The sequence below is a fragment of the Oncorhynchus kisutch genome, linkage group LG9 (genome assembly GCF_002021735.2).
Source record: "Oncorhynchus kisutch isolate 150728-3 linkage group LG9, Okis_V2, whole genome shotgun sequence".
In the NCBI taxonomy this organism is placed as follows: Eukaryota; Metazoa; Chordata; class Actinopteri; order Salmoniformes; family Salmonidae; genus Oncorhynchus; species Oncorhynchus kisutch.
Window position 1 is genome coordinate 32,273,337 of NC_034182.2, and position 11,546 is coordinate 32,284,882.

The 11,546-nt window shown below is 43.0% G+C and overlaps 1 protein-coding gene across 7 annotated transcripts in view; it reads left to right on the plus strand.

Annotated features, from left to right (window-relative positions):
• Positions 1-11,546, plus strand: part of LOC109897047 (rap1 GTPase-GDP dissociation stimulator 1) — a 63,871-nt gene that overhangs the window by 32,567 nt on the left and 19,758 nt on the right. The gene's annotated exons all lie outside the window — the stretch shown is intronic.

The window sequence follows — 11,546 nt, forward strand, 5'->3', positions numbered from 1 at the left end:
GGAACTGACTAAGATACCGTAGAATAGTATAGAATACAGTATATACATATGAGATTAGTAATGCAAGATATGTAAACATGGTTAAAGTGACTAGTGTTCCGTTCCTTAAAGTGGCCAGTGATTTCTAGTCTATTCCTATAGGCAGCAGCCTCTAATGTGCTAGTGATGGCTGTTTAGCAGTCTGATGGCCTTGAGATTGAAAAACAGCTTTTATCTCTCGGTCCCAGCTTTGATGCACCTGTACTGACCTCGCCTTCTGGATGATAGTGGGGTGAACAGGCAGAGCCATCTCTTTATGGCCTTCCTGTGACATCGGGTGCTGTATTTGTCCTGGAGGGCGGGTAGTTTGCCCCCGGTATTGCGTTGGGCAGACCGCACCACCCTCTGGAGAGCCTTGTGGTTGAGGGAGCTGCAGTTGCTGAAGGTTGATTATCTTTGACTGCACCTTGTAATCATTCTTAGTCATTACTTAACGTGTTGCGTTTATATACCAATTCTGGGGTCAATTTTATTCATGTTTTATGTTAAGATTTGTGAAATATTTTCAGCTTTAGTGTATTGGTATATTGCAACAAATGGTTTGAATATTTGTGGTTTTAGAATTGTTTAGGGGTGAGTTTAGTTAGGTTTAGGAATTGTTTTTATATTGTGATATGTTAATTTCATTACACTGCAGGTGAGTGTGTACACCATTTCTCAAGCCAATTTTTGCTACCGGTGACTTCTATAATGACATCTATAGTTCCACCAACTGATCTCGTGCAGCTGTCTATTGCAGTGACTTTATATTCACTCAGCTTCTAGGGACATAAACGTACGGTTTACATACCACATTTCATGGCCCCATGTCCATCAGTTTAGTTCTTATAGCTCTGGTGCGATATGGTTCCATCTAGTGGTGTAGTGTGGTAAACTTTAAATACAGCAACTAAATACAGCAACTAATTCGACTCGTGGTTTGAGAAGATTTTTATATATTTTTTATTAGCACGTGCTAATGTGCATCTCTAGGTAAAAATGTTCTCAAACTGTCTGATTTTAAACGTCTAATTAGAAAATCTGGAGTGTTGCAAAGAAAGACATCTCAGACGGGCCATTAAAAAAGATTAAGATGGGCAAAAGAACAGACACTGGACAGAGCAACTCTGCCTTGAAGGCCAGGATCCCAGAGTCGCCTCTTTTCTGTTGACGTTGAGACTGGTGTTTTGCGGGTACTATTTGATGAAGCTGCCAATTGAGGACTTGTGAGGCGACTGTTTCTCAAACTAGACACACTAATGTATTTGTCCTCTTGCTCAGTTGTGCACCGGGGCCTCAGTCTTTCTATTCTGGTTAGAGCCAGTTTGCGTGTTCTGTGAAGGGAGTAGTACACAGCGTTGTATGAGATCAACAGTTTCTTGTCAATTTCTCTCGGAATGGCCTTCATTTTTCAGAACAAGAATAGACTGATGCGTTTCGGAAGAAAGTCTTTGTTTCTGGCCATTTTGAGCCTGTAGTCGATCCCACAAATGGGATACTCAACTAGTCTAAAGAAGGCCAGTTTTATTGCTTTTTTAAGCAGGACAACAGTTTTCAGCTGTGCTATCAATTAGCTTTTTAAAAGGATAAACTTGGATTAGCTAACACAACAAATTGTGATATTGCGCAGTTACAAATAGAAATCAAACTGGATGGACATCAGAAAAAGAGGAAGGATTAAAAAAAACGAACTATTGTAAAATATATTGTCGTTTTTTTATTTTTTTATTTATTTCACCTTTATTTAACCAGGTAGGCTAGTTGAGAACACCTTTATTTAACCAGGTAGGCTAGTTGAGAACACCTTTATTTAACCAGGTAGGCTAGTTGAGAACAAGTTCTCATTTGCAACTGCGACCTGGCCAAGATAAAGCATAGCAGTGTGAGCAGACAACAAAGAGTTACACATGGAGTAAACAATTAACAAGTCAATAACACAGTAGAAACCAAAGGGGGAGTCTATATACAATGTGTGCAAAAGGCATGAGGAGGTAGGCAAATAATAACAATTTTGCAGATTAACACTGGAGTGATGAATGATCAGATGGTCATGTACAGGTAGAGATATTGGTGTGGAAAAGAGCAGAAAAGTAAATAAATAAAAACAGTATGGGGATGAGGTAGGTGAAAAGGGTGGGCTATTTACCAATAGACTATGTACAGCTGCAGCGATCGGTTAGCTGCTCAGATAGCTGATGTTTGAAGTTGGTGAGGGAGATAAGTCTCCAACTTCAGCGATTTTTGCAATTCGTTCCAGTCACAGGCAGCAGAGTACTGGAACGAAAGGCGGCCAAATGAGGTGTTGGCTTTAGGGATGATCAGTGAGATACACCTGCTGGAGCGCGTGCTACGGATGGGTGTTGCCATCGTGACCAGTGAGCTGAGATAAGGCGGAGCTTTACCTAGCATGGACTTGTCTAAAATGTGTAATAGGCTTCTACCTTCAGTTTATACATAAGTGTTATTGTTCATTAGTTTACTCCAATTTGGGGAGGGGTGGTTGGGTTTGCGAGGAATAATAAAGGTATATTCTAAAAATTGAAAAAAGTGTATATTTACCAAAAAATATATGGGTGATTGGATATGATGCAGACAGTTACATTGATGGAAGCAATCTATTTGGAATATTAAAGCTGATCCACACCTTTAAGAAAAAGCGTGCCATTGGAACACAGGAGTGATGGTTGCTGATAATGGGCCTATGTAGATAATCCATAAAATCAGCCGTTTCCAGCTATGATTGTTAATGTTGTAAATGACTATGTCCACTGTATTTCTGATCATTTGATGTTAATGGATAAAAATAGATTTTCTTTAAAAAAACAAGGACATTTGTTTGCTCCTCCTGAAATGTCTTTCTTAATTCATTCATTTACTTTTAGATTTGTGTGTGTTGCTGTGAATTGTTAGATACTACTGCACTGTTGGCCCTAGGAACACAAGCATTTTGCTAAATATGTCTATACGACCAGTAAAATTTCATGCAAATGTAAAGGTATTTGTAGCATATATTAGCATACACTGAGAATAACAAACAGTAGGAACACCTTCCTAATATTGAGTTGCACCTCCCCCCTTTTGGCCAAAGAACAGCCTCAATTTGTTGGGGCATGGACTCTACAAGGTGTCGAAAGCGTTCCACAGGGATGCAGGCTCGTGTTGTCTCCAGTGCTTCCCACAGTTGTCAAGTTGGCAGGCTGTCCTTGGGGTAGTGGACCATTCTGCCTAGTTAAATAAAACAATTCTTGATACACACAGGAAAATGTTGAGCCTGAAAAACCAGCAGCGTTGTAGTTCCTGACACAAACCAGTACACCTGACACCTACTACCTACCTGGCATACTCCCTTAAAAGATCTACGCTTGAAAAAAGAGAAAAAAGCAGGAGTACTGTTTAAAAAAAAATGTGCATGTGGACAAGTCGTCTCTTTTGAATGACAACAGGCGATTCGTTGAATGATCCCTTTTGACCAATCGCCGACGAGAAGACGTGGACTTCGGCTACTGATTTCAGCTTGCCTCAAACATTTTTGTGATCGGAACAGCCCCCCCCCGCACCAAAAAAACTTTGCCGAAGTCCAAAACCTAACGGAATTGCCGTCATAATACTGTCTATGCACAAACTGTTTCGGCTGGGAATCATGTGGATGCCTTTACTCATGGTCTTTACTTTTTGTGTCCCAAATTAGAAAGAAAAGTGATCAATCTATGCTTGAGTTATTTGACATTGTCAAGGATTTTTGTCAAGGATAACTTTTTTTTTGTTTTGTTTTTACGAATACAGAAAATAATTGGTATTCAAAGCTTGGCTGTGAACCACTAAGTATCAATCTTCCACCTATAATACAGTATGCAGAAAACATTTTCAGATCCACACACACATTTACATTATGACGTCACATTCCCCTGACAACCAATATGCCAACACAATGCATCCTGCCAACTATAGATGGCTGAACAGATAGATATACAGGTTAAAAAAAAAATAATAATAATAAGAGAGAGAACTTGTGAAAGAAATGAGAAGGGGGAGAATGAGGTATATGAAAATGATGGCTAGGGTGCAGAAATGTAGTGTTGAATTATAATGCTAATGTTGTATTAGCATAGCTAGGGAATGCATCCCTATGGTTATTTGACATTAGCCATGCTAACATGTCAGATAAGCATACAGAAAAAGTGGTGTGTGCATTTTTTATTTTTTATGTCCCGTTCAGAATTTGAAACTCCCCTCAGCTGTATCTGTCTATCGGAAATGAATAATGCGTTGGTTGAAGTCCGTTAAGCGAGGAAACTGCTTTTATTGAAGTGCACACTGCAACAACAAAATAAATTGAGCGTCCACGGCTGGATTTGGATCGGCACCTAAAACCAAAACGTGCTCTTATGCCAAGTAGAAAGCTAACCTTGTTTTGGGACAGTATATGATATTTTAAAGGGGGATTGTCATTAGTTTAATGTACAGTGGTCAATTTTCACTCACGGGAGTCGGGCCTGTATTATGTGGAGTCATCTGTGGCCTTGGTAACTGCTTATTGGAGTGAAGTGGTTCTCGTATCCATAGCTGCTGGGCTGAGGCTGGCTGCTGAGCGTATTAAGAATGGTCCATCCTGCCAACTTGACACAACTGTGGGAAGCATTGGAGTCAAGATGGGCCAGCAGCTCTTTCAACACCTTGTAGAGTCCATGAGATGGCCGCCAGAGATGGCCGCCTCGCGTTCCTAGGAAACTATGCAGTTTGTTTTTTTACGTGTATTTTCTTACATTGGTACACCAGGTAATCTTAGGTTTCATTACATACAGTTGGGAAGAACTATTGAATATAAGTGCAACGTCAACTCACCATCAGTACGACCAGGAATATGACTTTCCCGAAGCGGATCCTGTGTTCTGCCTTTCACCCAGGACAACAGAATGGATCCCAGCCTGCGACCCAAAACAAAGACGTCGTAAAAGGGGGAAACGAAGCGGTCTTCTGGTCAGGCTCCGGAGACGGGCACATCGCGCACCACTCCCTAGCATACTTCTCGGCAATGTCCAGTCTCTTGACAACAAGGTTGATGAAATCCAAGCAAGGGTAGCATTCCAGAGGGACATCAGAGACTGTAACGTTCTTTGCTTCACGGAAACATGGCTCACTGGAGAGACGCTAACGGAATCGGTGTAGCCAGCTGGTTTCTTCACACATCGCGCCGACAGAAACAAAAATCTTTCTGGAAAGAAGAGGGGCGGGGCCGTATGCCTTATGGTTAACGAGACGTGGTGTGGTCACAACAACATACAAGAATTCAAGTCCTTCTGTTCACCTGATTTAGAATTCCTCACAATCAAATGTCGACCGCATTATCTACCAAGGGAATTCTCTTCGATTATAATCACAGCCGTATATATTCCCCCCAAGCCGACACATCGATGGCCCTGAACTAACTTTATTTGACTCTATGCAAACTGGAAACCACATATCCTGAGGCTGCATTCATTGTAGCTGGGGATTTTAACAAGGCTAATCTGAAAAGACTCCCTAAATTGTATCAGCATATCGATCGCGCAACCAGGGCTGGTAAAACCTTGGATCATTGCTATTCTAACTTCCGCGATGCATATAAGGCCCTCCCCCGCCCTCCTTTCAGAAAAGCTGACCACGACTCCATTTTGTTGCTCCCTGCCTACAGACAGAAGCTAAAACAAGAAGCTCCCGCGCTCAGGTCTGTTCAACGCTGGTCCGACCAATCTGATTCCACGCTCCAAGACTGCTTCCATCACGTGGACTGGGATATGTTCCGCACTGCGTCCAACAACATTGACGAATACGCTGATTCGGTGAGCGAGTTCATTAGAAAGTGCATTGAAGATGTCGTTCCCATAGCAACGATTAAAACATTCCCAAACCAGAAACTGTGGATTGATGGCAGCATTCGCGTGAAACAAAGCGTGAACCACTGCTTTTAATCAGGGCAACGTGACCGGAAACATGAACAAATACAAACAGTGTAGCTATTCCCTCCAAGGCAATCAAACAAGCTAAGCGTCAGTATAGAGACAAAGTAGAATCTCAATTCAACGGCTCAAACACGAGGTATGTGGCAGGGTCTACAGTCAATCACGGATTACAAAGAGAACCAGCCCCGTCACGAACCAGGATGTCTTGCTCCCAGGCAGACTAATTAACTTTTTTTCCCCGCTTTGAGGACAATACAGTGCCCCTGACACTGCCCGCAACCCAAACATGCGGACTCTCCTTCACTGCAGCCGAGTAACGTGTTAACCCTCGCAAGGCTGCAGGCTCAGACTGCATCCCCAGCCGTGTCCTCAGAGCATGCGCAGACCAGCTGGCTGGTGTGTTTACGGACATATTCAATCAATCCCTATCCCAGTCTGCTGTTCCCACATCTTCAAGAGGGCCACCATTGTTCCTGTTCCCAAGAAAGCTAAGGTAACTGAGCTAAACGACTACCGCCCCGTAGCACTCACTTCCGTCATCATGAAGTGCTTTGAGAGACTAGTCAAGGACCATATCACCTCCACCCTACCTGACACCCTAGACCCACTCCAATTTGCTTACCGCCCAAATAGGTCCACAGACGATGCAATCTTAACCACACTGTACACTGCCCTAAACCATCTGGACAAGAGGAATACCTATGTGAGAATGCTGTTCATCGACTACAGCTCGGCATTTAACACCATAGTACCCTCCAAACTCGTCATCAAGCTCGAGACCCTGGGTCTCGACCCCACCCTGTGCAACTGGGTACTGGACTTCCTGACGGGCCGCCCCCAGGTGGTGAGGGTAGGTAACATCTCCACCCCGCTGATCCACACTGGGGCCCCACAAGGGTGCGTTCTGAGCCCTCTCCTGTACTCCCTGTTCACCCACGACTGCGTGGCCATGCACGCCTCCAACTCAATCATCAAGTTTGCGGACGACACTACAGTGGTAGGCTTGATTACCAACAACGACGAGACGGCCTACAGGGATGAGGTGAAGGCCCTCAGTGTGGTGTCAGGAAAATAACCTCACATTCAAAGTCAACAAAACTAAGGAGATGATTGTGGACTTCAGGAAACAGCAGGGAGCACCCCCCTATCCACATCGATGGGACAGTAGTGGAGAGGGTAGTAAGTTTTAAGTTCTTCGGCATACACATCAGACAAACTGAATTGGTCCACCCACACAGACAGCATCGTGAAGAAGGTGCTGCAGCACCTCTTCAACCTCAGGAGGCTGAAGAAATTTGGCTTGTCACCAAAAGCACTCACAAACTTCTACAGATGCACAATCGAGAGCATGCTGTCGGGCTGTATCACCGCCTGGTACGGCAACTGCTCCGCCCTCAACCGTAAGGCTCTCCAGAGGGTAGTGAGGTCTGCACAACGCATCACCGGGGGCAAACTACCTGCCCTCCAGGACACCTACACCCCCCGATGTCACAGGAAGGCCATAAAGATCATCAAGGACAACAACCACCCGAGCCACTGCCTGTTCACCCTGCTATCATCCAGAAGGCGAGGTCAGTACAGGTGCATCAAAGCAGGGACCGAGAGACAGAAGCTGTTTTTCAATCTCAAGGCCATCAGACTGTTAAACAGCCACCACTAACATTGAGTGGCTGCTGCCAACACACTGACTCAACTCCAGCCACTTTTAATAATGGGAATTGATGGAAATGGATGTAAAATAGTCACTAGCCACTTTAAACAATGCTACTTAATATAATGTTTACATACCCTACATTACTCATCTCATATGTATATACTGTACTCGATACCATCTACTGCATCTTGCCTATGCCGTTCTGTACCATCACTCATTCATATATCTTTATGTACATATTCTTTATCCCTTTACACTTGTGTGTATAAGGTAGTAGTTTTGGAATTGTTAGGTTAGATTACTCGTTGGTTATTACTGCATTGTCGGAACTAGAAGCACAAGCATTTCGCTACACTCGCATTAACATCTGCTAACCATGCGTATGTGACAAATACATTTGATTTGATGCCCCGACGAATTGAGGCTGTTCTAAGAGCAAAAGGGGGTGCAACTAAATATTTGGAATGTGTTCCTAATGTTTTCTACACTCGTGTGAGAGACGGCGTGTGTGTGACAAAGGGAGAGACTCACTGACTGTTGTCATCATTCTTGGCAGCACACGGATTTCTCCCCTTCTGCCATGTTCTTAGACGATGTCCTGATTAACTCTACTCCAGAGAACTTCTCCCTCTCTCTGGGACGCATGCGCACCACACTCACACATGCATACACAATACAATCCCAGACTCAAACATCTAATCTCGCTCTCCCCTCACACAAACCCTGTATACCTTTCTCTCGTCTATGACCGTACTGCTGTAGTGACCTCTTTACCATTTGACCATAGCCACTGCCCAAGCCTGAAGCGGGTTTTTCCCCCCAACACGTACAGTCCACATTCAAGATTCCCAAAAGCCAAACAGCAAAAAGCACTCAGAGATCCAGGGACATGGTGCCGCAATTATTTATATTAGCAAAAATGAATTCTCTGTTCAATATAAAGCGTAGATTACTGGAACTGTAAAGACTAATGGTCTGCTATGTATGTTCAAGACATGTCTAGCTAGGACTCCTACCGAACGCCCAACTAATTCCATTTGTCCTAGACTACACACTTGCCGCAGTACAATGAATGGGCAAGAGGGGGAGCCATATACTAATGTAAACTAATAACAAAATGAATAGATCAATCTGGTGAGGGAAAGGGGGATACCTAGTGAGTTGTACAACTGACTGCATTCAAACAATGTGGCTTCTGCATTTCACCTCCAACTGCTCCCCCAGCACCGATGACGTTAAGGCAGCCCCCTGCCTTAATCAACGTCATCGGCGCCAGGGGAGCAGTTGTTGGAGGTTAACTACCTTGCTCAAGAGGAGAACGGCAGAATTGTCCACCTTGCCGTCTCTGGGATTCGAACCAGCGACCTTTCGGTTAGTGTCCCAACAATCTTAACCACTAGGCAAGTATAACTCATAAGTACACAATATTTCATCTGTTATATCGCAGTCGGCTTTCCAATTCATCCCAAAGGTGTTCGATGGAGTTGAGGTCAGGGCTCTGTGCAGGCCAGTCAAGTTCTTCCACACTGATCTCGGGGGGGAAAAAAACATTTCTGTATGGACCTCGCATTGTGCACAGGGCATTGTCATGCTGAAACAGGGAAGGGCCTTCCCCAAACCTGTTGCCACAAAGTTGGAAACACCGAATGTTCTAGAATGTCATTCTATGCTGTGGAGTTAAGGTGCCTAGCCTGAACCATGAAAAACACCCCCATTTCTGTATCCCAGTCATGTTTAATCCATATATTAGGGCCTCATTAATTTATTTCAATTCACTGATTTCCTTATGAACTTTAACTCAGTAAAATCTTTGAAATGGTTGTGTTTTAAATTTTTATGTGTGCTCACGCTCTCGTTTTAGGACACCTAACTATTCAAGGGTTTTGACTATTTTGTAGAATAATAATGAAGACATCAAAATTATTAAATGACAGGTATGTAGTCAAGAACCAAAAAAGTGGTAAACAAATCTAAATATATTTGAGATTTGTCAAAGTAGCCACTCTTTGCCTTGATGACCACTTTGTACTCTCTTGGCATTCAATTATCAGGTGTGCCTTAAGTTCATTTCTTTCCTTAATGCGTTTGAGCCAATCAGTTGTGTTGTGACAAGGTATTGGTGGTATACAGAAGATAGCCCTATTTGGTAAAAGACCAAGTTCATATTATGGCAAGAACAGCTCAAATAAGCAAAGAGAAACAAGAGTCCATTTCTTTAAGACATGAAGGTGAGTCAATACGGAAAATTTCAATAACTTAGAAAGTTTCTTCAAGTGCTGTCACAAAAACCATCAATCACTATGAGGCGGCAGGTGGTTAGTGTTGGACTAGTAACGGGAAGGTTGCAAGATCGAATCTCGAGCTGAGACGGTAAAGATCTGTCGTTCTGCCCCTGAACACGGCAGTTAACCCACTGTTCCTAGGCCGTCATTGACCTAGAGTTACCTCTGCTGCAGAGGATAAGTTCATTAGCGTTACCTGCCTCAGAAATTGCAGTCCAAATAAATGCTTCAGAGTTCCAGTAACAGACATATCTCAACATCAACTGTTCAGAGGAGATTGTGAATCAGGCCTTCATGGTCGAATTGCTGCAAAGAAACCACTACTAAAGGACATCAATAAGAAGAGACATGCTTGGGCCAAGAAACACGAGCAATGGACATTAGACTGGTGGAAATGTGTCCTTTTGATCTGATTAGTCCAAGTATTAGATTTTTGGTTCCAACCGCTGTGTCTTTGTGAGAACGTATGATCTCCGCATGTGTATTTCCCACCGTGAAGCATGGAGGTGGTGGTGTGGTGGTGCTTTTCTGTGTTTGATTATTTTAGAATCCAAGGCACACTTTACCTGCATGGCTACCACAGCATTCTGCAGCGATACGCCATCCCAACTGGTTTGCGCTTAGTGGGACTATAATTTGTTTTTTCAACAGGACAATGACCCAACACACCTCCAGGCTGTGTAAGGGCTATTTGACCAAGGAGAGTGATGGAGTTGCTACATCAGATGACTCCACAATCCCCTGACCTCAACCAAATTGGGATGGTTTGGGATGAGTCGAACCGCAGAGTGAAGGAGAAGCAGCCAACACGTGCTCAGCTTATGTGGGAACTCCAAGATTGTTGGAAAAGCATTCCAGGTGAAGCTGGTTGAGAGAATGCAGAGTGTGCAAAGCTGTCATCAAGGCAAAGGGTGGCGATTTGAAGAATCTCAAATAAAAATATTTTATAACACTTTTTTTGATTCCATGTGTTATTTAATAGTTTGATGTCTATTATTCAACAATGTAGAAAATAGTACAAATAAAGAAACCCTTGAATGAGTAGGTGTTTTCTAAGGCCAGAGACTTTTTGCGGCAACTCTTGGATCTACCCATCTGGGAGAATTGTCATCAACTACACTAATTAGCATAGCGCAACGGTCAAAAAATATTACTAGAAAATATTCATATTCATGAAATCACAAGTGAAATATAGTGAAACACAGCTTAGCCTTTTGTTAATCACCCTGTCATCTCAGATTTTGAATTTATGCTTTACAGCCAAAGCAAGACCAGCATTTGTAAGTTTATCGATAGCCTAGCATAGCATTATGTCCAGCTAGCAGCAGGAAGCTTGGCACAAATCAGAAAAGCGATCAAATTAACAGTTTACCTTTGATCTATGGATGTTTTCACTGACGAGACTCCCAGTTAGACAGCAAATGTTCCTTTTGTTCCATAAAGATTATTTTTATACCCAAAATATCGCCGTTTGTTGGTCACGTTATGTTGAGAAATCCACCGGAAATAGGGGTCACGACAACAAAAATAAAAAATTCCAACAAATTCCAAATTATGTCCATAATATCGACAAATATGGCAAACTTTTTATAATCAAGCCTCGAGGTGTTTTCAAATATCTATTCGATAATATATCAACCGGGACAATTGGCT